At 47.6% G+C, this 26,348-nt stretch overlaps 1 long non-coding RNA gene across 2 annotated transcripts in view; it reads right to left on the bottom strand.

Annotated features, from left to right (window-relative positions):
* LOC139756114 (uncharacterized) overlaps positions 1–26,348 on the bottom strand; it is a 562,112-nt gene that overhangs the window by 13,915 nt on the left and 521,849 nt on the right. For both annotated transcript variants that reach the window (XR_011714263.1, XR_011714262.1), the window contains exons 5-6: positions 15,452–15,581; positions 412–608 (exon numbers count right to left, since the gene is read on the bottom strand). This is a non-coding gene — a long non-coding RNA (uncharacterized lncRNA). The remainder of the gene's footprint in view (positions 1–411; positions 609–15,451; positions 15,582–26,348) is intronic.

The following is a 26,348-nucleotide window of genomic DNA, read 5'->3' as shown; positions in this document are numbered from 1 at the left end:
CCCTTCTTACTGCCCTATTGCATCTCAGTGCCTTTCTCTTGTTTGCATTCACTTTAAACTTTCCCCTTTCACACATTCTCCAAACCCTATGTCACCAGTTTCTCTCTGAAATGGATCACCTTGTGACTTTAGTTTTTGGAAGTAATCTTTGACGCGGAGCCTTAATCGAAAGTTGAAAGTCTAAATAGATAACATGATCAACTGCTTTGCTTTCGTCATATATTATGATTTTATAATACACGATACGAGGTAGATTTGTCAGACATGAGCAACTTCGTTGAAAACCATGCTTTAAATCATACTTTCCTTCTAACGCTGTTGTCACTAGCTCTGAGACTTTATTACGAGTAAGCCAAGTATTAAAATATTTCTAGACGAAACAGAGACATCTATATTTGTAAAGGTACTTACAACGGGAAGAGTTTTTCGACCAAAACGCATGTGCAGACGCGCTACGGAGCCTATCAAACTGCGCAGCTCACGCAACGTTGCTGTACGACGTGATGGCTCAATTCATGATTCTCTTAACAAGCTGGGAGTTAAGAGCAGTTATTTTATCAGTAGCTGCAGCCAGCTTTTCCTCATAGGTCCTTCTGTCCACACAAACGCTGTAAATCAAAGGCATTGTAAAATTATAAAACTGAAGCCAAACTTTCCACTGCACATAGTACACTGGTGGCATGACGAAGTAATAAACAGAAATAATGTATTACTAACTATAAGGTTTATTAAGAAAAAAAAAAAACAGAAAAAACATATACCTTGTGTGATAGGCTTACAAAAATTCTGTGTTCCCAATATCCGCACTGTGTTTCCCATGCACAAGTGTTGGGGTATTTTTTTTCTCTTTCTTTTATCTCACAATCCACAACACTTCAGCACTACACTGTGATACAACACCAGCTAAACACTTCAGACCACACAAACAAGATCTACTTGAAAAGATGCAGCGATAGCACACTGGAAAATAACAACGAAAAAGGATATTAGATCCGGTCTAGAAAATTGTTCCGTGAAGCAAACACAGGAAAGACCGATTGCTAGGTAGGAAAGACGGTGCCAAACACATCCAAATCCCCCCCCACTCCTTTCCTACAGGTATCACACAAACTTCCTCTCCTGTTTCATTAGAAAATGGACTCCCTTATTTCCTATCTGCCATAAAGTTCACTTGTGTCCTCAAGCTCTGTAAACATTGTCCCTTCCACTCCCTTATTATCATTCCCTCTTTGCCAATCTTCACCCTACTTCTTAATCTCTGCCCACTTGCCATTCTTCTAGACTTGGCCTCTTTCACCAGTTCTTTCAACTACATATCATCATATCGTCCTACACCCACCACCTAATTTCACACCTGTCTGCAACTAGAAATTGTCTTGCGTTCAACCAGCAGCCTCTCTTTCACACGTTCACCTCCAGCATAATTTCGGCACATCTGTGAATCAGCATATAATCCTTTAATATTAACCCGGTGACCCCCAACTTTACTAACCCATGCATATTTGCGTAGATACTTCTCATATTCAACAAAGTTTCCCAATCATCATTCCTCTTTCAGCATATGTCACGTACACCAGGACCATACAATCCCCTAGTTAATACAATCGACTGTCAAGCCACATATCCTTGTACTCAGATCCCTTGCAACAAAACTGCCAAGGTCCTTCCTCACTCTGCTCCAACGGAAATGCATTCCTCTCCTCTTTACTCCTCTCACTGCCTGATGCATAAGCACTCAGTCATCTACTTCTTCAGTCTACTTTCACTGTAAACCACATCAACCATGAACGAATTCGCATTCTTGAATGGAGGGAGTCCCACAGTTGGTTTACCTATCAAGAGCATTTCCAAACCACTCTTCTCCCTTCAATTTTGTTTCACTCGAAGCATTCGGGCCTCTTCCACCAGACATCCACCTACTTCTGCTTGATCCTTTCTTTTCGTTCTGGCTACAACCACGCACGTACATTCCGACATCCTCCCAGTTTGTGTCACCGAGGAAAAAAATTCTTTGGTGGGTTCATTCCTCTGTCCATGTTTTTAGAACATGACGACAGAGGGGAGAGGGGTTTCCAGCCCCCTTCCTCCTCCTACCCGCTTACAACGCATGATCAAGTTCGGGCACAATACTTAAAGAAGAGGAACTGATAAAGAAAAAGCGATAAATATGATGACCGAAAAAAGAATTCAAGAGTTATAGGGAAAGGTTAGTAATGGGAGACGATTTTAAATTTCTAAACACTTTGGCAATGTCATCAGTGAACATGTTCTTCGATAGATGGCAAGCCGAATAACCAGATGTCGTAAGAAAAAAAAAAAGGAACGTGTCAGAAAAGATGTCGAATAACCAACTTGTCGTACCAGGATAACGGATGGATGGAACAAGCAAGGCAGTGAGAATGAAGAATACAGACATTAGATATTAGCTTAGTAAAAAAAAAAGTTGTATCATAGTGTAAAAAACTCTCTGAACTTGTTGCACAACTACGTAATACCACCAGCTCACAAAAAAATGAAGGTTACTAACATATCACAAAGACGTGCATACACAGGCCCACCCAAGCTCCCAAATAAAATCGCGCTCGCGCACACACACCACCACCACCACCACCACAAAGACATACAGACAAACACACACACACACACACAGAGCAACCCAGCAATTATCCGTGCCACTAAGCTCCACAGATCTCGCTCGTCTGCTGAGGATAAGGGCGATAACTCCATCATCACGTGCCACTGCCCGTGTTAATGGCCGTTTAATTTACAGAGACAAGACTTCCTTGAGTGGGAACAGACATAGTGTGGCGAGAGGGGGAGGGAGGGAAGGAGATTACCCACACTCACTCACTCCGCTTTGTGGTCTTGATAAAAGCAACTGGTGCTATGCACACAAGTTACAACCACAGTGATCGTGTGTGTGTGTGTGGGGAGGTTTTCGCACTGTGACTGTATGCGAGTTTGAGAGTGACTGGTGATGGTTCGCTCTGTCCCCTTCCCCCCATCCCCAACCAGTCGTGGTGATGGCTCTCTCTCTGTCTGTCTGTCTGTCTGTGACTGGCCATATGCTCTAAACTGGACCTGTTATTTTCATCCCCTCCCCCCTCCACTCTTCCATCGTATTCCCATTTCCCTCCCACCTTTCCCATTCCCTTCAAGCATCTCTCCTCCTCTTATCTTTTTCCCTTAGCCTTTCCCCTTCCCTTTATATTTCCTATTTCATTCCGCCCATCCCATTTCTGCCCCTCTGGTCACCGCCCCCCCCCAACACCCCATCACCCTTTCCACCTGAACATCCCCCTCCCCTTCATTTTTCATCTAGTGCTCCCCTTTACCCCAGCCACTAGAACAAGTGGACATGGGGAGGGGAGGAAGCGTGTGTTGCTAGCTAGCATGTCGGAGAGCGAGAGACGTGACAACATCTCCCGTGAAGCCAGGGCGGCCTACTGTCCATGCTCCCTAAATTCTGGTACCGTCTTTTTGTTCCTCTCCTCTGGACCTTCTCCACTGGCTCTATGTGCTTCTGGAGAGGTACGGTGACCAAACCCTGAGAGGCATATTTGCTAAGAGACACAGCTCGTTTCCCCTAAACGTTCTCCCATTATGGGACTCTGGCAACAGGTTGGGGACGAAGTCGACCTCCCAAGTCTCTCTCTCTCTCTCTCTCTCTCTCTCTCTCTCTCTCTCTCTCTCTCTCTCTCACACACACACAATAATCCCGCAGCTTATTTCCTGCTAAAGAATGACCATATTGAGATTGTCTTTCACTCTGCCACATCCTCATTGCTGTACTACAGTGGCTTGGTATGTATCCACCACCGTGTGTATCAGACTAACTCTGGAGTCTGTTTAGGTCCCTTTGTAAGTTGATGCAATCCCCCACGTGCGCGCGCGCGCGTGTGTGTGTGTGTGTGTGTGTGTTGTATGGATGCACAAGGCAAGATTTTGCCATAAGGCCAAGGCTAGCCCGATGCGTTCCATCGCACGTCCTGCTTGTAGAATAATTCTGCCCCAACGCTCTTTTGATGTCAGTCAACAGTCCTGCGACTGACCAGCCACAGATCAAACCATTTTCTTCGAAAAGTTTCCTGTCGCTGTGTCACGCATGGTTCCTTCACAAAGGGACCTAAACAAACTTCCAAAGTTAGTCGGATACGCGATGGTGGCTGCAGACTAAGCAATGAGGATGTGGGAGAGTGAAAGACAAAAGAGTTCTGAGCCGGGGCGAGTGATGGCATAGTCTGGTGGTCACTTCTCTGTGGAGGACAGGGTTCAAGTTTGTATAGACTTTGGGGCAAAGAGAAAATGACACGAGAGGTTAAGAGGGAGGCTATAATCAGCAACCTTGGATAAGAGGCTTGTTTGCTGAGGTATCAAGAGAGATTGGTCGAGGTACGGCGTTAAGGAGAGGGTAAAATGGAACTCGGGGAGTGGGATGCTTACATGACTAGGTGGAGCGAGTGGTACGCGAAACCTTTGGAAAGGTCTTGGGTTCGAGTCTCACGAAAACAGTTCTTAGGATATATATATATATATATATATATATATATATATATATATATATATATATATATTGGAAAAGATCACAATTTTGCGCGTGATCAAGATATTCCTATGAGTTCACGTGTTTCATTTTCCCCGTCGACTCATTGGAATATATATATATATATATATATATATATATATATATATATATATATATATATATATATATGTGTGTGTGTGTGTGTGTGTGTGTGTGTAATCATGCTGCCAAACTAAAAATGTTCAAGCTCTGCCCGGAAATGCTACAGCGAGTTTAAACCTGCACACGTCCCGACCTTCACAAGCAAATGGAAGACACGAGCGCAATAATCGTTAGCAGTACAGTTACCAAGGGAGGGGGTTGGAGAAGGCAGACAACACTTTGGTGCCGCAGTAACCATCTCGACGCACTCACCACAAGTGAACGTCGGCCAACCTCAACTGACGATTCTCCAGCACACTTGATAACCTTTACTACACGGTCGTGCCGCTCATACTTGTGTCCTTGGCATCTCCGCCTCTGTGGAGCTGCACACATGGCTCAACTCGCACACTGCCAGCGGTCATTATTCCTGGCGTCTGCACGTACGAGCGCATGACAATAGAAACTCTCGGTACACGGGGGTTACCACCGCACGCTACAAGCTCTCTCTCGTCCAACAAATTGACCAAATTGTATCTCCGTATCCCGAGCATAATCGAGCCATGGGTGAACCACAGCCTTCGTACACATCACCAGCGCGTACTGAAACACCTGAAGTCACGACCTTTCATTCCAGTAACGCTTTTCTGATAGATTTCAGCAGATGCGATGAAGACGTGTGTAGCTATGGACATAAACCGCTTGGTATACTGTTCCAGGATGTCACCGGGGGGAGGCAAAGAGAGCCACGGGTGTGGAGAAGGGCAAATGCCACAAGAAAGGATCAAATAGCCATGGGGACATCATACATGTATAGGTGTTGCCAAACATCGTATGGCTGAAGTTCTACCGGGAGTGAAGAGTCACCTTTTGTATGGCTGTACCATCGTTAACCGACAACTCTTGTAGAACTCTGTCAGGTCAAAGTAGTCCCACCTGTCCCTGCTACTTCAAGTAGCGCAGCCTTGGAGCCCCTGGATAGGGAGTCCAGGGATTATAGCCCTAGGATCCCCTTTGTGGAAGGGGTCCTGGGAGAGAATGTTTGATGTTATGTTTCTGGTAGCGGACACTAAAGAGAAAAATCCCAGAAGCTGGTCTAAGAGTTCGTGTGTGTGTGTGTGTGTGTGTGTGTAGAAAGATCGAGAGTGGACGTGATAAAATTAAGACGAGGAGCAACGATGGGATAAGACAGGCTTGTATGAGTGTAAGTTTAGAATGAGGAGGACCTGACAGTGGGTGGACCTGACAGTGGGTGGACCTGGCAGTGGGTGGACCTGACAGTGGGTGGACCTAACAGTGGGTGGACCTGACAGTGGGTGGACCTGACAGTGGGTGGACCTAACAGTGGGTGGACCTGACAGTGGGTGGACCTGACAGTGGGTGGACCTGACAGTGGGTGGACCTGACAGTGGGTGGACCTAACAGTGGGTGGACCTAACAGTGGGTGGACCTGACAGTGGGTGGACCTGGCAGTGGGTGGACCTGGCAGTGGGTGGACCTGGCAGTGGGTGGACCTGACAGTGGGTGGACCTGGCAGTGAATGGAACCTCACAGTCTACGGTGACCATTCACATGGTGGCATAGGAGGAACCCGAGCCACCCATAGGCCACAGCACTTCACATCTTCACTGGGGGGTGTCAGGAAAGACTCTGGCTTACCCTTCACCACACACAACTCCCAGGCTGACCCACGGCGCCAGTCCATATCATAGGCGGTGCACCGTACCTCACTGGGCGAACAGGGAAGACCGACCCCCCGATGCATCATCACCTTAACTCATAAGGTGGGAGAGGAGGTGCCACAGCCCACTCTTGGGTTCACAGGACCTCAAAGAGAGAGAGAGAGAGAGAGAGAGAGAGAGAGAGAGAGAGAGAGAGAGAGAGAGAGAGAGAGAGAGAGAGCACAAGGATCCCAACACCACAGAGACAAGGATGACACAAGCCCGTGCTAGACAAATGCAATTCTAGAAAAGCAACTAGAATAACGACACCAGCTCACGTTGAAACACAAGTTACTCCTCACGTTTCACAGACCCTTCCTCATGAGATCAACTATATTAGGGGGGGGGGGGGGGAAGTCTTTTCCCTCGAGTTCCCAGTTGGGACCCTGGAGCGATTTTGGGCTGGGACACTCGACGGGGGACGGTCTTAACTCGAGGCCTCGCAAGTCAGGAGGGAGTGGGTGTCGTAGCAGTGCCTGGGAGGAGGAGCAACAGTACGGCCCAATCTCTCTCTCTCTCTCTCTCTCTCTCTCTCTCTCTCTCTCTCTCTCTCTCTCTCTCTCTCGTGATGACAACATGACACACTTACTACAACTTCAGCCTCCCTCGAACTTGTGACAACTTCGAGATACTAATTAATACCTTGGGTCATGCGCGCTGCTACGCAACTAAGTTCTTAATACACGAGGTTACAAGGACGGGAGGGGAGGGGCAGGGAGTAGGGATGGAAGGAGAGGAGGGAGTAGGGAGGGAAGGAGTGCAGAGGGGAGGGAGGAGAGAGGGAAGGAGAGCAGGGGGAAGAAGTAGGGAGGGAAGGAGAGCAGGGGGAAGGAGGAGAGAGAGGGAAGGAGAGCAGGGGGAAGGAGGAGAGAGGGAAGGAGAGCAGGGGGAAGGAGGAGAGAGAGGGAAGGAGAGCAGGGGGAAGGAGGAGAGAGGGAAAGAGTAGGGAGGGAAGGAGAGCAGGGGGAAGGAGGAGAGAGGGAAGGAGAGCAGGGGGAAGGAAGAGAGAGGGAAGGAGAGCAGGGGGAAGGAGGAGAGAGGGAAGAAGAGCAGGGGGAAGGAGTAGGGAGGGAAGGAGAGCAGGGGGAAGGAGGAGAGAGGGAAGGAGAGCAGGGGGAAGGAGTAAGGGAGGGAAGGAGAGCAGGGGGAAGGAGTAGGGAGGGAAGGAGAGCAGGGGGAAGGGAGGAGGGACGGAGAGCAATGGGTGTAGGGAGTCAGGAGGCCATAATTACGCTAGTGGCCACGGTGGGGGCCAGCGCTGGCCCTCCTCTACCTGTAAATCGTCCAAACTTGGAGGAACTCGAGTCCTCTCCCCCGCGCCCAAGACGACAGTCAATTAGTTCGTGATCCCTTGGCGGCCCACATTGCCAGCTTGATGGATAAAATATCACAAATACGCAGGAAGAAGTTATACTATATATATATATATATATATATATATATATATATATATATATATATATATATATATATATATAAAATCAGCAAACTTCCCACGTATTCCCTGTGTGTCGTAGAAGGCGACTAAAAGGAAAACGTGTGAAAAACCGACAGAATTCAAGATCTACCCTATCCAGACTTCATCCACAATACTTCACTATGTTAAAAGAAAACGTGAAGAAAACCCGATAAAATTGAAGAGCTACCCCATCCAGACCTCATCTACAATACCTCACTAAGTTCAAAGAAAACGTGAAAAAAACCCGATAGAATTCAAGGTCAAGAGGGATGACTCTACAAGACCCAAAGTAGCCCCAAGGTCAAGCAAGGAGGGCATTATAAGGCACCAACCACTTTTACCGTGTGGTTCATCGCCACATAAGGCACCTATTGTGCCTCTTGACAGGCTACCTTTCCTTTGCTACTGTACATCACACACAGACACACGCACACACACACACACACACACACACACACACACACACACACACACACACAAGCAATAAGCTCTGAAAAATAAGCGCAGAACACTAGAGAAACCTCATCAAATACTGTTCTAAGGAATTGCGGGAGAAAAGCAAAAGTCGTAAGGGAACGGAAAACGGTAGTCGTAAAGATCTGGTATTACAAAGAAAACGGGTTATAGCCGCTGAACTACGGACCAATCTCCGTACAGAGAGCGGGGACGACAAAGCTGTACCGTAGTGGTTTGGACATACAAAGAGGATGAGTGAAGAAAGACTCACCAAGAGGATACAAGAGTCCAAAGTGGAATGAGCGAGAAGGAGGAAAGGGTAGGCCAAGAAGAATGGAGTGATGGAGGCTTTGGTATATCTGGGCCTGAACATTCAGGAGGGTAAGAGGCGTGCACTGGATAATAGGACAAACTAGATGAGTGTAGGATAAGGACCGCAACGCCTTGTCAGTGGGGGTGGTGGTGGTGGGGGGCTTAAACCAGGCCCCAAGGTAAAGCTAAACCACGAAGCTCTTTAGTGGGGTTTAATGGTGGATGGTTTGATCTGGTTTCGGTTTAAGGGAGGCCATAGTTCATTTCTTCCCGATGCCACTAGTCTAAGGCAAGAAAGGTAATCAAGTACATATAAGAAAAATATAAGCATTATCATACGAATTACTTCTCTATTTCAAGCGTGTTTTTCTCCTTCACACATGTGGTTGGAATGAACTTTCTTTTCCGCTTCTACATTTTTGCCTCCACTCAAGGGAGAGAAAGAGGTGGGTCATAACCAATATGTATGTCCTTCAGCCACAGACAACTAAAAGACCTTCCACATCTCTCGCTATCTTTTCTTTCAGTGCTGAAGCACAGTTGAAACGTGTGCGAGTTTCCTATTATGTCAGCGATTACCATATCTCCCCGATTGGTGAGGCACCACCGGACTCTGCCTGCATAGGAGCCCATCATCACTACTTCCCAGCTACCTTAAGCAGCACAGCCTTGAAAATGCTGGGATACCACGAAAGGCGTCCTGAGGTTATGCAGTCACTAATTAATCCTGATTATCCTACGGTTATCCAGTCATTAATAATAATTAATCCCGATTATAATCAACTTTGACAGTGACTCTCAATACTCTATTTTCCCCTCCTCCTCCTCCTCCTCCCTCTCCCTCCTCCCTTACTATGTATATACATCAAATATTCAAGCCAGGATCAGGAGCTTTCGTCCCCAAACGTCTTCTCCTCCTCCTTCCCCCTTTGCAATATTCCCTCTCAGATGTTCTAATATCAACGGCGATGTCAACATATGTGGCAGATGATGATGATGATGATGGCCGTGCCTTCCTCACACCCCGGGGGAGAGCAATGTTGTGCCTCAACTTTGCACAATAACCTCTGTCACCATAACTCAACTCTGGCGCCGGGTAGCCAAACATTCATTAATTAATTTCAAGTAGTTATGCCCGGGGAGAGAGAGGGAAGGAGGAAGGCTGGCTGCTGCTAAACAAGGCATCCTGTACGAGAGCAGATAGTTCGACGGGCGGCCGGCAGGGGCGCACCCCCACTGACTCTTGCTCTCTACACATTTCTTGATTAATTTCCAAGGCAGATGGTTTCTTGGTGCTTTACGGCAACACACACACACACACATACGTAACTTCCAGTCTCCACAGCGCACGGTCGGACCCCGCCGCGGGTGTACGACTTACGCATCCGGGCCCAAATGTACAGGGTGAAGGAGGGAGGGAAAGGGGGGGGATTGTTCGCTGCCGGGAAGAGCCTAATTCATACCACTACATGACTCTCTAACTCCTGGGAATTTAGCAAAACACTTCCAGGAAATGGGGTGATCACAAAATGGTTGGTGGTAAACTACACTTCACCTGGCCTATATAATTCTTAATGGGGGGGTGAGGGGGTGTTCGTCCTCATACGCCTACACATAGTTAGGTAGCGACCATGATGGAGGGGGAGTGGGAGCAATTCATACACCACTGTTTGATTGTCTTCGCCGGCAATTTACGACTCAATTTCCCCTCCCGACCACTACCACCACGTCGTTTGTACGTACCACGGCCCCCCTGCTGCCTCTTACTGACCAGGGGAGTGGGGAGGGTGTGATCAATGGAAGAGGAGGAGGAGGAGGTGGGGGAGGAAGAGCAGGGTAGACAAACGGCTTCTCTGGACAGTGGAGGGAAGCAGGTAAGGTCGAATCTAAGGTCACAGGTCAGTTGATGTCCTTCTAGGGAGGGTCTTGATGCTGGTATGTAGGGGGAGGAGGAGGAGGAGGAGGAGGAGGAGGAGGAGGAGGAGGTGGAGGAGGAGGTGGAGGAGGAGGAGGAGGAGGAGGTTTGGTGGTGTATGAAGGTCATCAACACAGACATGGGCCACTTGACTGGGGGGGGCTTAAAGCAATACGTGTGAATACATTAATGACAGAACCAATGGACGAGTGTTACGAGGAGAACAAGTGAACGAATCAATACTTGCTAAGTGATCTAAATGAATAATTCAGACGAATGAGACAAGTATGAGGTAGGAGGGGAAAGGCACGAAAAAAAAAGTTAACAAGCAGACAAATGTGAACGAAATAAGTAGGTATAAACCCCACGCGATCAACGCGAACTACTTGGCTGATGTAAACTTGGTGACCAGTACGAAAAAACAGTATGAACCACGAAGCTGGTGTAAGCCAGGCAGCTAGCGTGAACCAGTACGAACCAGGTTACCTGGCATGAATCCCACAGCTGGTGAGAACCATCCAGCAATTCAAGTCGTTGACCTGAAGTCATCCAAAACACGACATCTTGAAATATTAATCACAGGATCATCTACAATCCTTTAAAAGGGGATTGAACTCAAATGGATTAAGGATTGGTCTGTAGCCGAGGGTGTGGGGATAATACCAAGAGGGTTAAGGTGAGGGTTAGTGTGAGGTTATGAGTGGAATCTCCAGGGAGTTTGGGGTAGCAAGGGTCTTGTCTTAGTGGAGGAGTAAGATGGAGAGGTCAAGGACCAAGGGGTAAGGGCAGAGGGAGGCGAGGCGGTGGTCCCACAGGTGGGGTGGGAGGCTGATGGATGGTAGGCAATGCGGCCCCTGGGACGCTATCAACTGGCCCTGTCTCCCACCGCTCCCTACTCCTCCAACAGACACACACTCTCATCTCCCTAGTGACTCTCATCCTCCCTCCCATCTCCCGAAAACCCTCCCCTCACCGCTCGCTCACTCGCCACCCTTTCCAGCTCTCCCTACAATCATATGGTCCCTCTCTTCACGTTCTTCTCTTACCTCTCCGTAATCTCCCTAACTCTCTCACCCTTTCTTATTGATCCTCTCCCTTTCCTTGCCTCAGCACCTGCTTCCCTTCACCACATCATCCACCAACCTCCGCCACCCTATAAGAGACCAGTTCAACACCACATTCACCCACCATCATTCACGACACCCTTCACAATCACTCACCACCCTTCACAATCACACACCACCCTCCACAATAACTCGCCGCCCTTCACAATCACTCACTACCCTTCACAATCACACACCGCCCTTCACAATAACTCGCCACCCCTCACAATCACTCACCACCCTTCACAATCACACAGCACTCTTCACAATAACTCGCTACCCTTCACAATCACTCACCACCCTTCACAATCACACACCACTCTTCACAATAACTCGCTACCCTTCACAATCACTCACCACCCTTCACAACATCCATCACACGAGCCAATCTTTCAAGTCAACGCGTGGCGTGCATGTTGCCGACTTAAAATCCAATCTAAAATTCCATTTCGTCTTACCTAAATCGTATCCAACGGAATTCTGAGCAGTGCTCGGGGTACCCAGTATGTATGTAAAGTCTACCAGCCATTGTATTCTTCCAACCAAAACATAACGCTCTAGCAGTCGTTGTCTTCCTGAACCATTTCAGTTCTACCACCGAAAAAAAACTAAAAAGGCTACAGGATTAACGTTGTGTGGTGGGGTACTGCTGATATTTAGAACCATTAAAAACACACACACACACACACACAAAATATCTGCTGTAAAATGAATTTGCAACTGTGTGTGTGTGTGTGTGTGTGTGTGTGTGTGTGTGTGTGTGTGTGTGAGAGAGAGAGAGAGAGAGAGAGAGAGAGAGAGAGAGAGAGAGAGAGAGAGAGAGAGAGAGAGACTTTCATCTCTTGAAAACTATAACGGGACGTCCCGCGCCTCCTCGTATATATATATATATCCTCCATGGCTATAACACACCGAAACTACAGAGCAGCGGCGTAAAGAAAAAAAAAAAAAGAAGGGGGTTGGGTCGTAAGGCATCGTTCTGGACGACGGGGGGAAGCAAGTGAACTAAGATAATGTAATCAGTTCTGTACAAATAAGGGAGAAAATCGTAGCCTCGCCTATCGCTACCAAATCAAATATCTGCCCTTAAATTATAATTAAGGAGTCGCGCGGGCACAGAAAACGGGTCTCCTCCTCGAGAGAGTTTAACGTCAACAATTCCCGGCATTATACTGGCCTATCTCTCCGCTCGGCTGCTTACCCATAATGCTCTGCTTTAAGGCCAATCTCCGCTATTCACTAGCGGGACGCTGCCCGTAACGGCGGCGTATAAAAGCGACGGCGAGGTTGTTTACCCTGCGGATGTCTGCATAAAGCAGCGGGCGGACGCCACAAACCCACCGGAGTTATCAGCGTGTTTATTGCCTTCCCTTTATTTTAAAGTAGACGTTCCTTACGGAGTACTGTGGAGGGGAGGGGGGAAAAAACCACACAACGTCTGGTCTTGTGTGTTATCTCTCATTTTACACCGCTGTATGTGAAATCATTTCGATCGTATCGACTTTCTATTATTTTCCCCACCCCCGAGATGAATCACACGATTGGGGGGCCCCTTTTGGCTCAGGCAATTGGCTAATACGTGGATATCTTCTATCCTAATGGAACAAGGCATATAACTGTATCCAAGTCATAAATTACTGATATGGGTGATAAAAATGAATGGCAACCAACCGACCAACCATGTTCTATGCTGAAGCTTATAATTTGGATATACACAAAAAAAGGAAAAAGTTTATTATTCAGTCCTTTGTCTCGTAAATGTGCCTTTACTATCCAATCCTATTACAGAAATACTGCAGCGTGTTCCTCGCAAATAACAGTTATAAGCTGTAGGTTTAACCCCCCCCTCACTTCCCTCACGGCGCAGTGTTCAAATCGCTCCACTTTAATTTCCGTACAAACAACTATGGAAAGATTTTTGTAGGAACTTCCATTCTACCATTCGAGGGAATATAATCATTTGGGCTTGGACGAGACGATGATATGTTTACTACCCCCGCCACCTGCTGCTGCTGCTGCTACTGCTGGCCTGGCGTAGGAGGCAGGGGAAGATGACATGGGGTGGGGGAGTAGGCGGTTAAGGAAGCGCCAAGGGTTGTAAATAAGAACCGTTTGGCGACTGAAAAACATCGGCTATAGTCCTGCGAGTTCACCGTTTTTCTCCGGTAAAAAAGTAGAAAAAAAGAAAATAAAAAAAATGGTCAGCTGAGCATTCACCACGATCATTTTCCCCCATCCTCTCTCTCTCTCTCTCTCTCTCTCTCTCTCTCTCTCTTGATAATATAGTTCGATATTTTATGGTTTATCCGACTCGTGTGTTGAAGTTGTGCCGTGGACGCGCGCCGCGCACCCCCTCCCCAATAAACACCCCGTCCTCAACTGTTTTTACAAATTTATCTGTTGATGAAAAACTTTTGACAACCCTGAGAAGGGCAGAGCGGGGATAATGGCGGAAGGGGGTGAGGTGGGGAGGTATGGGGATGGTGATGGAGGAGGAGGACGGGACGAAAAAATATAGAGGGAGGGAGGGGGTGAGGGAAGTATGGGCGAGGTTAATGGCGGGGGCAGGAAAAAGAGGAGTTAGGATGCGGAAGGAAGACCCAGGGAACATTTTTTTTTCTTTATGATGTCATGGCCTCAGCAGGATTATTGGGTAATGTAGGATAATGATTGTGAGGCGAGAGGCAAGGAGATATATATATATATCACTCGGTTCTGGCCAGGGCCAGGTCTTATGGGGTTAGGCCAACCTGATCCATAAGGGTCCTTCGTCTGTAGTGTTTATATTCATCACTTTATGAATAAGACTGATTTCGAGCCTTAAAACACAAACTAGTATATTACCAAAGACAGCATATGTTTTACATCCGAAATAAATTGCGTTTCTGATAACAATGAGATACCATATTCTTTCACATATATGAACATTTCTCAATAAACATTTTTCTCACTTCTGTTTTTCCTCTCGCTGTCTATTTTATTCAACCTATATAGGAAGCCTGACATGTATCGAGTTCTTACACTCGCTGCTACGTCCACTAACAGGTATCTCAAAACACCACCATTCCTTAAAATTTTCTCCATTCAAACTCCCAACTTACTTGCCCCACTGCCCTGCTAAAGCTAATACCCTTGCTTTTGTTCATATTTACTCTCAACTTCCTCATTTGCTCACATCCCCTCTCTGGCTGAACATGTATAATGCACTACCGAAATCAGATCCCCGTATCCACAACCAGGCCTCAAAGACCTTTCTGTGGGTTTCCCCCGACCGCTTCATATGCCATGGTTCAGTCTATTCACAACACGTCTTCCCCTGCACACATACATTATATATATATATATATATATATATATATATATATATATATATATATATATATATATATGTGTGTGTGTGTGTGTGTGTATGTTCATGGATGGGGTGGTGCGGGAGGTGAATGCACGAGTCCTGAAGAGGAAGGGGGCGTCGTCTATGTACCCGGCGCTTCTCTGCCACAACCCCCACTGACCACTGATGCTAACCTGCAAAGCATCTTATCCACCATACCCCCAAACCGACACCCTTAGCTACGCCACCATCAACGTCCTCAGCACTCAACTGCAGAACCAAACCAGGAGTTCCTATGTATAACTAACACAGCATCAAGTTCGACAGCGCCTGCCTGCTGCGCCCTCCTAAATCACAATCAGGTTACATTACACCGAGCTACGCTGGCGTTTACATAGCCAGCATCGTGTCTACTCCACAAAATTATGTTGGTCATACTCGGGGCGTCTACTCCACAGGGTTCAATCTAGTACAGCTGTAAAACTCACCTCGCCAACGTGAGGACAAAGAAGTTGAGAGGAAAGCCTGCCCATATTAACCTGGGGGTCCCAGTCACTCTGCCGACACCATTCGCATGGCTAGGTTCGGGTCGATGTGTACATGATGTTAGCACTGCACCTGAAATAAAGCCCCAGTGGACTGTTAATTTACTAGAACAAAATATGTACATTTAAGATAAATGCCATGTTTAACCAAATTAGCAAAATTGGTGATACGTACATTTAAGATAAAACAAATGCCATGTTTAACCTGATTAGTAAAATTGATAATCCTTTTATTTCTCCACCCCCCTCCCATATTAAAGGAGACTCGCCCTTGGCATTCTGTTTTATCGGCGGTTAAGTGATATCTATTAAAAAAATCCATCCTGTAAATAACCTCAACTTTAACTCGAGTAACATGGAAAAAAAAAACTATAATAACCCTCAAACATATACCTATATAGTTCTATGAATTTCTCAACAAATGAGCCATATTTATAGTCTTTTAATACTCTATAACCATAAGGTTCCTAAAAAATATCTTCTAGTATCTTTACCATTCATACAAGTATTAACATAATGCATAAAAAAACAATAGTCTAAATATCATGGGTGCTAAGCCTTAAAAGCTAAATGCAAGCTTAGTTTGCCCTGCATGTTAAGTAATTAGTGTAGTCCCAGATCTAGAGTGTCAGTGTATTAACCTTGGAATAAGAGCTATTCCATTTTGCAATGTTATATATAATATCTATATAATATAAGGTGAGGTGCAGCATGAATGGGATCATTATTCTTTATATTGTAATGATAGATAAGGCAATGGTAGTGAGGGTTATGAAGATCAGGGAAAATGTGAGGTTACCATAAAACTATGCAAGACTCTTGTAAATGATAACTGATCCTTCAGCCAAATACTGTCCATAACCCTCCCATAGTAACCAAACCATTAATGTAGTTTTGCTACGGAAGTATGGCATTTAGAGATAAATTAAAATACAAGGAAAATATCAATAAGAGCAAACAGAGCAATAGTGGTGAGGGATATGAAGATCAGGGATAACATATGTGAAGATCAGGGATAACACAGTGTTGATAATGCAAACGAAATCGAAACATTTATAAGAAAAAAAAAATTCATTCACATAACCTTCACCTAACCTCCACCAGCAGATCCAAAATTATAGTAAAAAATATACGAACATTAATGTAGTTTGCTGTTGGGGACAGTGACGAATGCTTGCCCGTGGGGACGTTGAGCAGTGGTGTGAACAGATGCTCTGTGTGTGTGTTGTGTTTGTTCAAATACATTTGTGAGCAGCTGGCATGATGTTTAATCATTCGTGTGCCTACTATATTTCCACAGAAATACTGAAAATTCTAATAAATATTAGCTGCTAGGGAGATTATGTGACTATCATAGATTCTGTTGACATTTTAGTGTTTCATCCAGTTTTACGCTTAATCTCATATATTTCCTAACCTTCAGAGCCCTTGGGACTAACACATTATTCAATATCACATAATCAAATATAAAGCAACAAAGGCCACACCCCACTTTTTTTTTTCCCCCAAACTCTGCACTATCAAATGCAAATGCAATCACTCAATATCCTAAGGGAATAGCAATGCAAAGCTAAATGGAAGCTTTATCTACAACTTTACTGATAATTCATCAGAATTTCTATCAAAGTTCAAAATGATCTGAAATAATATCCTTCAAACAACACCTATGAGCTGAATCATCCAATATACAAAACAGCAATATATTATCATGAGTCACTACATGATTTGATTTCTCAAGTATTAAATGCTATCAAACAGCAAATATTATTATAGCTACTATAGAAGATAGAACCCATGGACAAGAAACTGGTGACAATGACGAAACATAATTTGTCTGACAGCCTAAATTCTGACATGGGTTTTTTCTTACCTTGGTTAAGCTGGATTTGATATTTTTTCAAAATGAAAAAGAAGAAATAAGCTAAACCTACCCAGACTAAGCTAAACCTACCCTGACTAACTTGAGAAATAAAATACTGGTAACCTAAATTTATGTCAGAATTTTAAAAACTAATGTACTGACTAATGGTACACATTATTTCTCACATATCAGTAAACAGTAAATCAGTAAACCCATTCCTGAAATACACTTCAGCTTATTGCTTTAACCTTGCTCTTGTTAGCAATGGTATATAGCTGGTTAAGTGAACGCGGCCAACACGCAGCAATCTCACAATAGGTAATATATTATTCACTTGAAACTCTTAAATACATAATAAAGGGATCAGCTACTAATTCTGTGGAGTTTTTGGTAGGGATTACAAGCATAACTTTAATGTCAGGATCTTTATATGAAAATCTGTGAAATATTTTCACTTACTGCATTTTTAGGTGTTTTGTAACACTGGCAGTCCAAAGGCAGCAAGGTGGTCAGTGGCAGTGCAGCAGTGGCATGCTAGGCAGCTCAGGTGCAGAATGCAGCAGCAGCAGCAGCAGGATGCTGGTCAGCAGCAGTGCTAGCAGTGCAAGGCTGCTCCAGTGCAGAGTACAGCAGCAGGATGGTGGTCAGCGGTAGTGGAGATTCAACGGGCTGATCAGAATCAATGCGAGAGGCTGGCTGGTCATGGCCAAAGCAGTAGCAGCAGATGGTTTGAGGCAGTGATGGTGAAGCCACCTCGTCTACTCAAGGGGGGTAGCGCAGAACATGCCAACCCGCAAGTCACTCCTTTCTTCTTCTTCTTCAAAAAAAAAAAAAGAGTTGCTGTTGGTTTTGTCGGGTTCCACCTGCATGTGGATACGCCCTGGGTAGGAGACTGCTTCGGACGAAGTTGTATCATCTTCAGTGGACATTAAAAGAGTACAATATCCAAAATACACCGTCATTTCCCTGCTACTGATTGTGGCACAGTCTTCAAAACTGCAGGTGCCCCGTAAAAGTGGTTTCGGGATTAATAATGAAAAAAAAAAAAATCATTTTCGGTTTGCCCAGTCTCCAATTAAAAGCATATTATTCAAAGCTCACCTACTCTAGTGGGTTTGTTTGCTTCAAGCTTCAGGTTAACAATGCTTCGGAACATCCAGCTGTGGATTCACACGGCGCCTCGAGCACTGGGATTCGAAACATGTAGGCCCACTCGTTTGCCACTTGCAAAATGGTACCCAGCCAGCCCTCATACCATCATCTTAATCCTCTGTTGTAAATATCTAGTATCCTTCCACACAACATGTAGAGAGAGGAAGGTGGTGCTGTATGTATAAAATCCACCGTTACTGCTTTTACTCTAGTAGGCATACGCACTCTTAATTTTCACAGTTTCAATTTCAATCAACTGTAATTTAGGGAGAGTTAGTTGTCTTTCAACATGAAGTCTGACATTTCAAATGGCACGGTCGTATACATGTAGTCATCAAATGCGTCACTGTTATCATTTCTAGCTTCTTTATATATCATCATTCCATACTTCCCACAATTCAGACTATTTCTCTGGTGTTCTTACAACGACACATACACCTTGTGTTCCCAGTTATTTCAGTAACGCCTCTTAATTCACCATCCTGAGTTAGCTGTAGCGATGATCACTGTGGGGGGTAGAATTTGATGAAAGGGGCAATTGCACGACCGAGTCCACAAGTTTTATACGTACACTTCTGATTTTCAGCACCATATTGCTTTATGCAAATACTTTTTATTTCTTTTTTTTTATATCACACGCTTGGAAAGCGAATGCTGTCGAGGGGCATCTTCTTATATATGAAGACATCAACTGTAACTTAGGAAGAGTTGTCTTTCAACATGAAGTCTGACATTTCAAATGGCACTGCAATAAGCACAGAATAATCAAATGCGTCACTTGTCATTCCATACTTCCCACAGCTCAGGACTATTTCACAGGTGTTCTTATCGTCACACACACACACACACACACACATCTTGTGTTCCCGGCTACTTCAGCAGTGCTTTTTAAATCACCATCCCTAGTTAGCGGTAGCGATGATCAGCGGGGTCAAAATTTGATGTAGAAAATGCTCAAACGAATTCACCAGTTTTAAACGTACACTTTCGATTTTCAGCACCACATTGCTTTAGACAAATTCTTTTTTTTTTTTTTTTTTTTTTAGCTGCTTGGAAAGCGAATGCTGGCGAGGGCCTCTCCTTTTATTAAGACATCAACAGTAACTTATGAAGAGTTCGTTGTTTTTCAACATGAAGTCTGACATTTCAAAAGGCATTGTAGTAGGCAGGTTGTAATCAGATGCGCCAAAGATGTGTCAATGTTCTCATACCACGCTTCATCACAATCATTCCATACTTCTCACAACCCAGACCTTAATTTTCTCTGGTGTTCTTAACGTCACATACACACCTTGTGATCCCATATGATTCAGCAATGCCTTTTGATTCACCATCCTGAGTGATCTTAGCTCTAGCCACAACCAGTGGGTCAGGATATGATGAGGTCGCATAGGCTCAACTGACTCCACCGAGTTCTAAACGTTTGATTCTGATCTTCAGCGCCTTCAATATTTCGTTTTACAAATACACACACACAAATATTTGTTAGCTGCTTCTTGGAAAGCGCTTGCTGTCGAGGGTCTTTCCATATTCATGGCGACAGTATCTCCAAAGGCAGCCAAACAGCGTTGTCTCCAGGCCAACACAGAAAAAAATAACACAACGATTTCCCGGGACTCGGGAGTGGTAAGGTTCGAAGCTGCGGTTCTTACTGGTCGAGACCGGTGTGGTTTAGTCAAGCCAGCGACAATGTTTTACAATAAAGAATATATATAATGCCTCGTGTTTGGTCTAAATTTAATACCTTATTAATGATTGACAATATAGGTGAAGTATACATGAGATGACTTGTAATTGTTTTGGAATTGTCTAAACTTTTTAGTCGTATATTTTGATTTGATTACGACACTACCGAGTCGAAACTTGCCAGCAACACTCATTCATATGTATACATATATTTTTCTTTCGTTGCGAGTGGCTAGTTCGGATTAGACGGGATATGAAGATTACTGTTCTATACTGTGGTTGGCTGGGCTAAAGTTCTGATTTATCTGATGGGCTATTACTATCATTTTCCACGATATGTATCTGTTTAAGGCATGGAACCTACTACCAAACAATTTTCCGCAAAAAGAAAAAAAAAAAAAAATTCTAGTCCAGTGTTGTTTTTCCTCCAGAATTCTCGTGTAAAAAAAAAACAGTAAAAGAAAACCTACAGATACAAGGCCAGGCCAGTTAAGTCATTCATGTGGAAGGCTGTAGTGAAGTTGGCAAATATTGTTTGATACATTTTTGTGTGGTGGATGGTGTGAGGCAGCCAGCCAGCCACCCACGTACCACCGCCTGGTTGCTGCTGACCTGAGACGCATCGAGCCAGCACTACAGTGGCTGTAAAGTTCTCTTCCCTGGCCTAGATGAATGTCAGTCCACACACAACACACTCGACAACATGTAACTTTGTGGTTTAGTGTTACGCGCTTGACTGGCCTAACAAGCAATACCTCGACACACGTAGGGAAAGGCGAGGAGACGGGGCAACACACTGGGGGTTGCTGACAGGCCTTTACTAAACTACTGGCAATGATACATATGTAAAGAAAGAATCACTTTGACTCAGCGCGCGTTCATTACATACGCATAAATGTAAATATGCACTTCGGTACACAGAATCATAATTCAACTCAAAAGACGAGGATAAACTAACGCTGTCGCTTATTCAAAAAAAAAAAAAAAAAGAAAGAAAATAAGGGTTGCAGGTTGCAGGCCCTGTAATGAACGTACTCATAGGTTGCTGGCCGTTAAACCCAACAAAATGAATGAAACTCTTTACCAACTTAACGTCTACACCAATGTCTCGGTGGAGGAGGAGGAGGAGGAGAGGAGAGAGGTACGAAGGCTGTTCAGTCGTTAATCTGTCAGCTTAGGCTATGAGGCTATGTCTACAGGCGGCGAACAAGTGTTGAAAATGAGCATGATCAGCAGTGTGTGTGTGTGTGTGTGTGGAGGAGGATGGTATGGATGTACGTCGTACAGTTCACAGTTGGATAGGGTAGTGGAGCATCTGGGAAGGTGTTGGATAGGGTAGTGGAGCATCTGGGAAGGTGTTGGATAGGGTAGTGGAGCATCTGGGAAGGTGTAGGATAGGGTAGTGGAACATCTGGGAAGGTGTTGGATAGGGTAGTGGAGCATGTGGGAAGGTGTTGGATAGGGTAGTGGAGCATCTGGGAAGGTGTTGGATAGGGTAGTGGAACATCTGGGAAGGTGTTAGATAGGGTAGTGGAACATCTGGGAAGGTGTTGGATAGGGTAGTGGGGCATCTGGGAAGGTGTTGGATAGGGTAGTGGAGCATCTGGGAAGGTGTTGGATAGGGTAGTGGAACATCTGGGAAGGTGTAGGATAGGGTAGTGGAACATCTGGGAAGGTGTTGGATAGGGTAGTGGAGCATGTGGGAAGGTGTTGGATAGGGTAGTGGAGCATCTGGGAAGGTGTTGGATAGGGTAGTGGAGCATGTGGGAAGGTGTTGGATAGGGTAGTGGAGCATGTGGGAAGGTGTTGGATAGGGTAGTGGAGCATCTGGGAAGGTGTTGGATAGGGTAGTGGAGCATGTGGGAAGGTGTTGGATAGGGTAGTGGAGCATCTGGGAAGGTGTTGGATAGGGTAGTGGAACATCTGGGAAGGTGTTGATGAACTGCTTGCTCCCACATCTCTGGTTCTGTGTTAGGCGAGGCGGGTGATGGAAGGGGGAGGCCTGTATGACTCACTCTTCGATACTGTGACAAGGAAGGTGGTACAGGGAGAGGTACAGTTACAGTATGGTACAGTATATCACTTGCCTCCTCCGCTCGCCTAGTAAGGTGTTACAGGTCCAGGTTACCCTATCTGCCTCAGGCCACCAGATACAGGTCCAGGTGCAGGTCCCTCACCAGGTCCAGGTACCTCACTAGGTCCAGGTACCTCACCATGTCCAGGTGCAGGTACCTCACCAGGTCCAGTCCAGGTCCCTCACCAGGTCCAGGTCCCTTACCTGGTCCAGGCCCAGGTACCTCACCAGGTCCAGGTCCCTCACCAGGTACAGGTCCAGGTCCCTCACCTGCCTCAGGCCACCAGGTCCAGGTCCCTCACCAGGTCAGGTAAGGGCCACACATCATCATTATTCCCCAGCAGGTAATGACGTTCTGGGTCCGGGGTGAGGACAGTGGTAACTGCCCCATCGCCATAAGGGCGACCTGCACCTCCATCCCCCACGGGGAAGTGAACCTCAGGTGGTGCAGGAGAGCGAGGAGGCCCCGGGGGCGCGGGGGGGGGATGTCAACCATCCATCAGCTGCGCTGCCACCACGACACTGGAAAATCAACACAAGGGGAAGGGGAGGGGAAGGGGGAGGGGAAGGGGGAGGGGAAGGGAAGGGGAGGAGAGGGGAAGGGGGAGGGTACGGTGGAGAAGGGGGAGGGAAGGGGAGGAGGAAGAAGAGCAGGTGTCTAAAAGTAAAAGAAGCTACAAGACTAATCAAAAGTGGGGCAAGACAGACTGGCTCGCGGAGGCCTGTGGCCGAAGTAATACCTGTGTGATGGAGAGAGAGAGAGAGAGAGAGAGAGAGAGAGAGAGAGAGAGAGAGAGAGAGAGAGAGAGAGAGAGAGAGAGAGACCAATAGATGGGGGAGGGGGGATGGCTAGAGATAGATACGAACATGGGCAAGGGAACGTAGTAAGAGAACTGACGGTCCATAACAATGTCATTGACTGAGAAGCAATAGTCGTGTCCTGAGGTCATTGTTTACACTGTGGTCCAGGAAGGGGCAGGAAAACCGAAGGCAACCACCTTCCCACCTACCCACCACTCCCTCTGGCTCAATACACAGCAGGAAGAAGAAAAAAGCAATACTGAGACGTAACACCATTTACGTAATATGGAGAAAGTATACTGCCACTGAAGTTTGGTATGAAAGTGCGTATGAGACAAGTTTCCGACTGTAACTACAGCGGGGCCTTTCCAAGGCTGAACTGTGAGAGAGAAGCACGAAAAGAATAAAAAAATCTTTTTGATGATTATTATGATTATGAGCACAGGATTTCGATATGGTCCTCCATCACCATAACCTGGTCACAGACCATCAGCTCCTCTGTTATCTGGTTCTCCTGTCACCTTTATTGCACCACCGTCACGGGCCTCCCACCCCACCACAGGGGAAGCAATGCCACGGGCCTCCCACCCTACCACAGGGGAAGCAGTGCCACGGGCCTCCCACCCTACCACAGGGGAAGCAGTGCCACGGGCCTCCCTACCCACCACAGGGAAAGCAGTGCCACGGACCTCCCTCTCCACCACAGGAGCAGCAGTGCCACGGACCTCCCACCCCACCACAGGGGAAGCAGTGCCACGGGCCTCCCACTCCACCACAGGGGAAGCAGTGCCACGGGCCTCCCTACCCACCACAGGGAAAGCAGTGCCACGGACCTCCCACCCCACCACAGGAGCAGCAGTGCCACGGAACTCCCACCCCACCACAGGAGCAGCAGTGCCACGGGCCTCCCTACCCACCACAGGGGAAGCAGTGCCACGGGCCTCCTACCCTACCACAGGGAAAGCAGTGCCACGGACCTCCCACCCCACCACAGGAGCAGCAGTGCCACGGACCTCCCACACCACCACAGGGGCAGCTGTGCCACGGACCTCCCACCCACCACAGGGCAGCAGTGCCACGGGCCTCCCACCCCACCACAGGGGAAGCAGTGCCACGGGCCTCCCACCCCACCACAGGAGCAGCAGTGCCACGGGCCTCCCACCCCACCACAGGAGCAGCAGTGCCACGGGCCTCCCACCCCACCACAGGGGCAGCAGTGCCACGGGCCTCCCACCCCACCACAGGAGCAGCAGTGCCACGGACCTCCCACCCCACCACAGGGGCAGCAGTGCCGCGGGCCTCCCTCTCCACCACAGGGGCAGCAGTGCCACGGGTCTCCCACCCCACCCCAGGATCAGCAGTGCCACGGGCCTCCCTCTCCACCACAGGGGCAGCAGTGCCACGGACCTCCCACCCCACCACAGGAGCAGCAGTGCCACGGACCTCCCACCCCACCACAGGATCAGCAGTGCCACGGGCCTCCCACCCCACCACAGGATCAGCAGTGCCACGGGCCTCCTACCCTACCACAGGGAAAGCAGTGCCACGGACCTCCCACCCCACCACAGGAGCAGCAGTGCCACGGACCTCCCACCCCACCACAGGATCAGCAGTGCCACGGGCCTCCTACCCTACCACAGGGAAAGCAGTGCCACGGACCTCCCACCCCACCACAGGGGAAGCAGTGCCACGGGCCTCCCACCCCACCACAGGATCAGCAGTGCCACGGACCTCCCACCCCACCACAGGGGCAGCAGTGCCACGGGCCTCCCTCTCCACCACAGGGTCAGCAGTGCCACGGACCTCCCACCCCACCACAGGGTCAGCAGTGCCACGGACCTCCCACCCCCACCACAGAGGCAGCAGTGCCACGGACCTCCCATCCCACCACAGGGGCAGCAGTGCCACGGACCTCCCACCCCACCACAGGGGCAGCAGTGCCACGGGCCTCCCTCTCCACCCCAGGATCAGCAGTGCCACGGACCACCCACCCCACTATGGAGGCAGCCCCCCAACCCCCTCAGCCGACCCACCAGTAGCGCTAATCTGTTTCTGACAATCTAATTACGTCACTCACCATCGTCTTCACAATCCCCCCGGCCACTGGCAGCGTCCTGGGGAAGGGTAGGAGGCTACCCTGCTGGTGGTGGAGGGAAGCCTGAGGAGGTGTGCTGGTAGTGGAGGGAAGCCTGAGGAGGTGTGCTGGTAGTGGAGGGAAGCCTGAGGAGGTGTGCTGGTAGTGGAGGGAAGCCTGAGGAGGTGTGCTGGTGGTGGAGGGAAGCCTGAGGAGGTGTGCTGGTGGTGGAGGGAAGCAGGGTCAGTTCTACTAGTGGTGGAGGGAAGCAGGGTCAGTTCTACTAGTGGTGGAGGGAAGCAGAGACAGGTCTGCTGGTAGTGGAGGGAAGCAGGTAAAGGTCTGCTGGTAGTGGAGGGAAGCAGGTAAAGGTCTGCTGGTAGTGGAGGGAAGCAGGTAAAGGTCTGCTGGTAGTGGAGGGAAGCAGGTAAAGGTCTGCTGGTAGTGGAGGGAAGCAGGTAAAGGTCTGCTGGTAGTGGAGGGAAGCAGGTAAAGGTCTGCTGGTAGTGGAGGGAAGCAAAGACGAAAAAAATAAAATCATGCGAGTGTGGTAGTGCCTCAGGGTTTAGTGGAGGGAACTGAAATTTCTTTTTCCTACATAAAAATAACATTGTGGTAGCAGGAGAGAGAGAGAGAGAGAGAGAGAGAGAGAGAGAGAGAGAGAGAGAGAGAGAGAGAGAGAGAGAGGGGATGAAAGGGAGCGGTGGTGAGGTGAGAGGCAAGGCTGAAAAGAGAGAGAATAGGGGAGGGGAGGAATAAAGACAGCAGAAACTCTGAGGAGAAGTGAGTGAGTGAGTGAGTGAGAGAGAGAGAGAGAGAGAGAGAGAGAGAGAGAGAGAGAGAGAGAGAGAGAGAGAGAGAGAGAGAGAGAGAGGAGAAGAGTACATAAGGAGGGGCAGGGAGGAGGAGGAGGAGGAGGAGGAGGAGGAGGAGGAGGCCTGGAGGAGGAGGAGGCCTGGAGGAGGAGGAGGACTGAAGCTCCAGCCACCTCCCTCACCAAAGGAATGACAACCACCACAGAATTAGCTTGTAATGAACCAATATTAGAAGTCGAGGGAGGGAGCGAGGGAGGGAGGGAGCGAGGGAGGGTAAGCCTGCAGGCACGAAGGACAGAGGGAGGAGGGAGGGGGAAGGGAGAGGGGAGAGGGAGGGGGAAGGGAGAGGGGAGAGGGAGGGGGAAGGGAGAGGGGAG

Source organism: Panulirus ornatus, chromosome 20 (genome assembly GCF_036320965.1).
Source record: "Panulirus ornatus isolate Po-2019 chromosome 20, ASM3632096v1, whole genome shotgun sequence".
NCBI lineage: Eukaryota > Metazoa > Arthropoda > Malacostraca > Decapoda > Palinuridae > Panulirus > Panulirus ornatus.
Note: the sequence above shows the minus strand (reverse complement) of the source record. Positions and strands in the feature narration are given on the sequence as shown.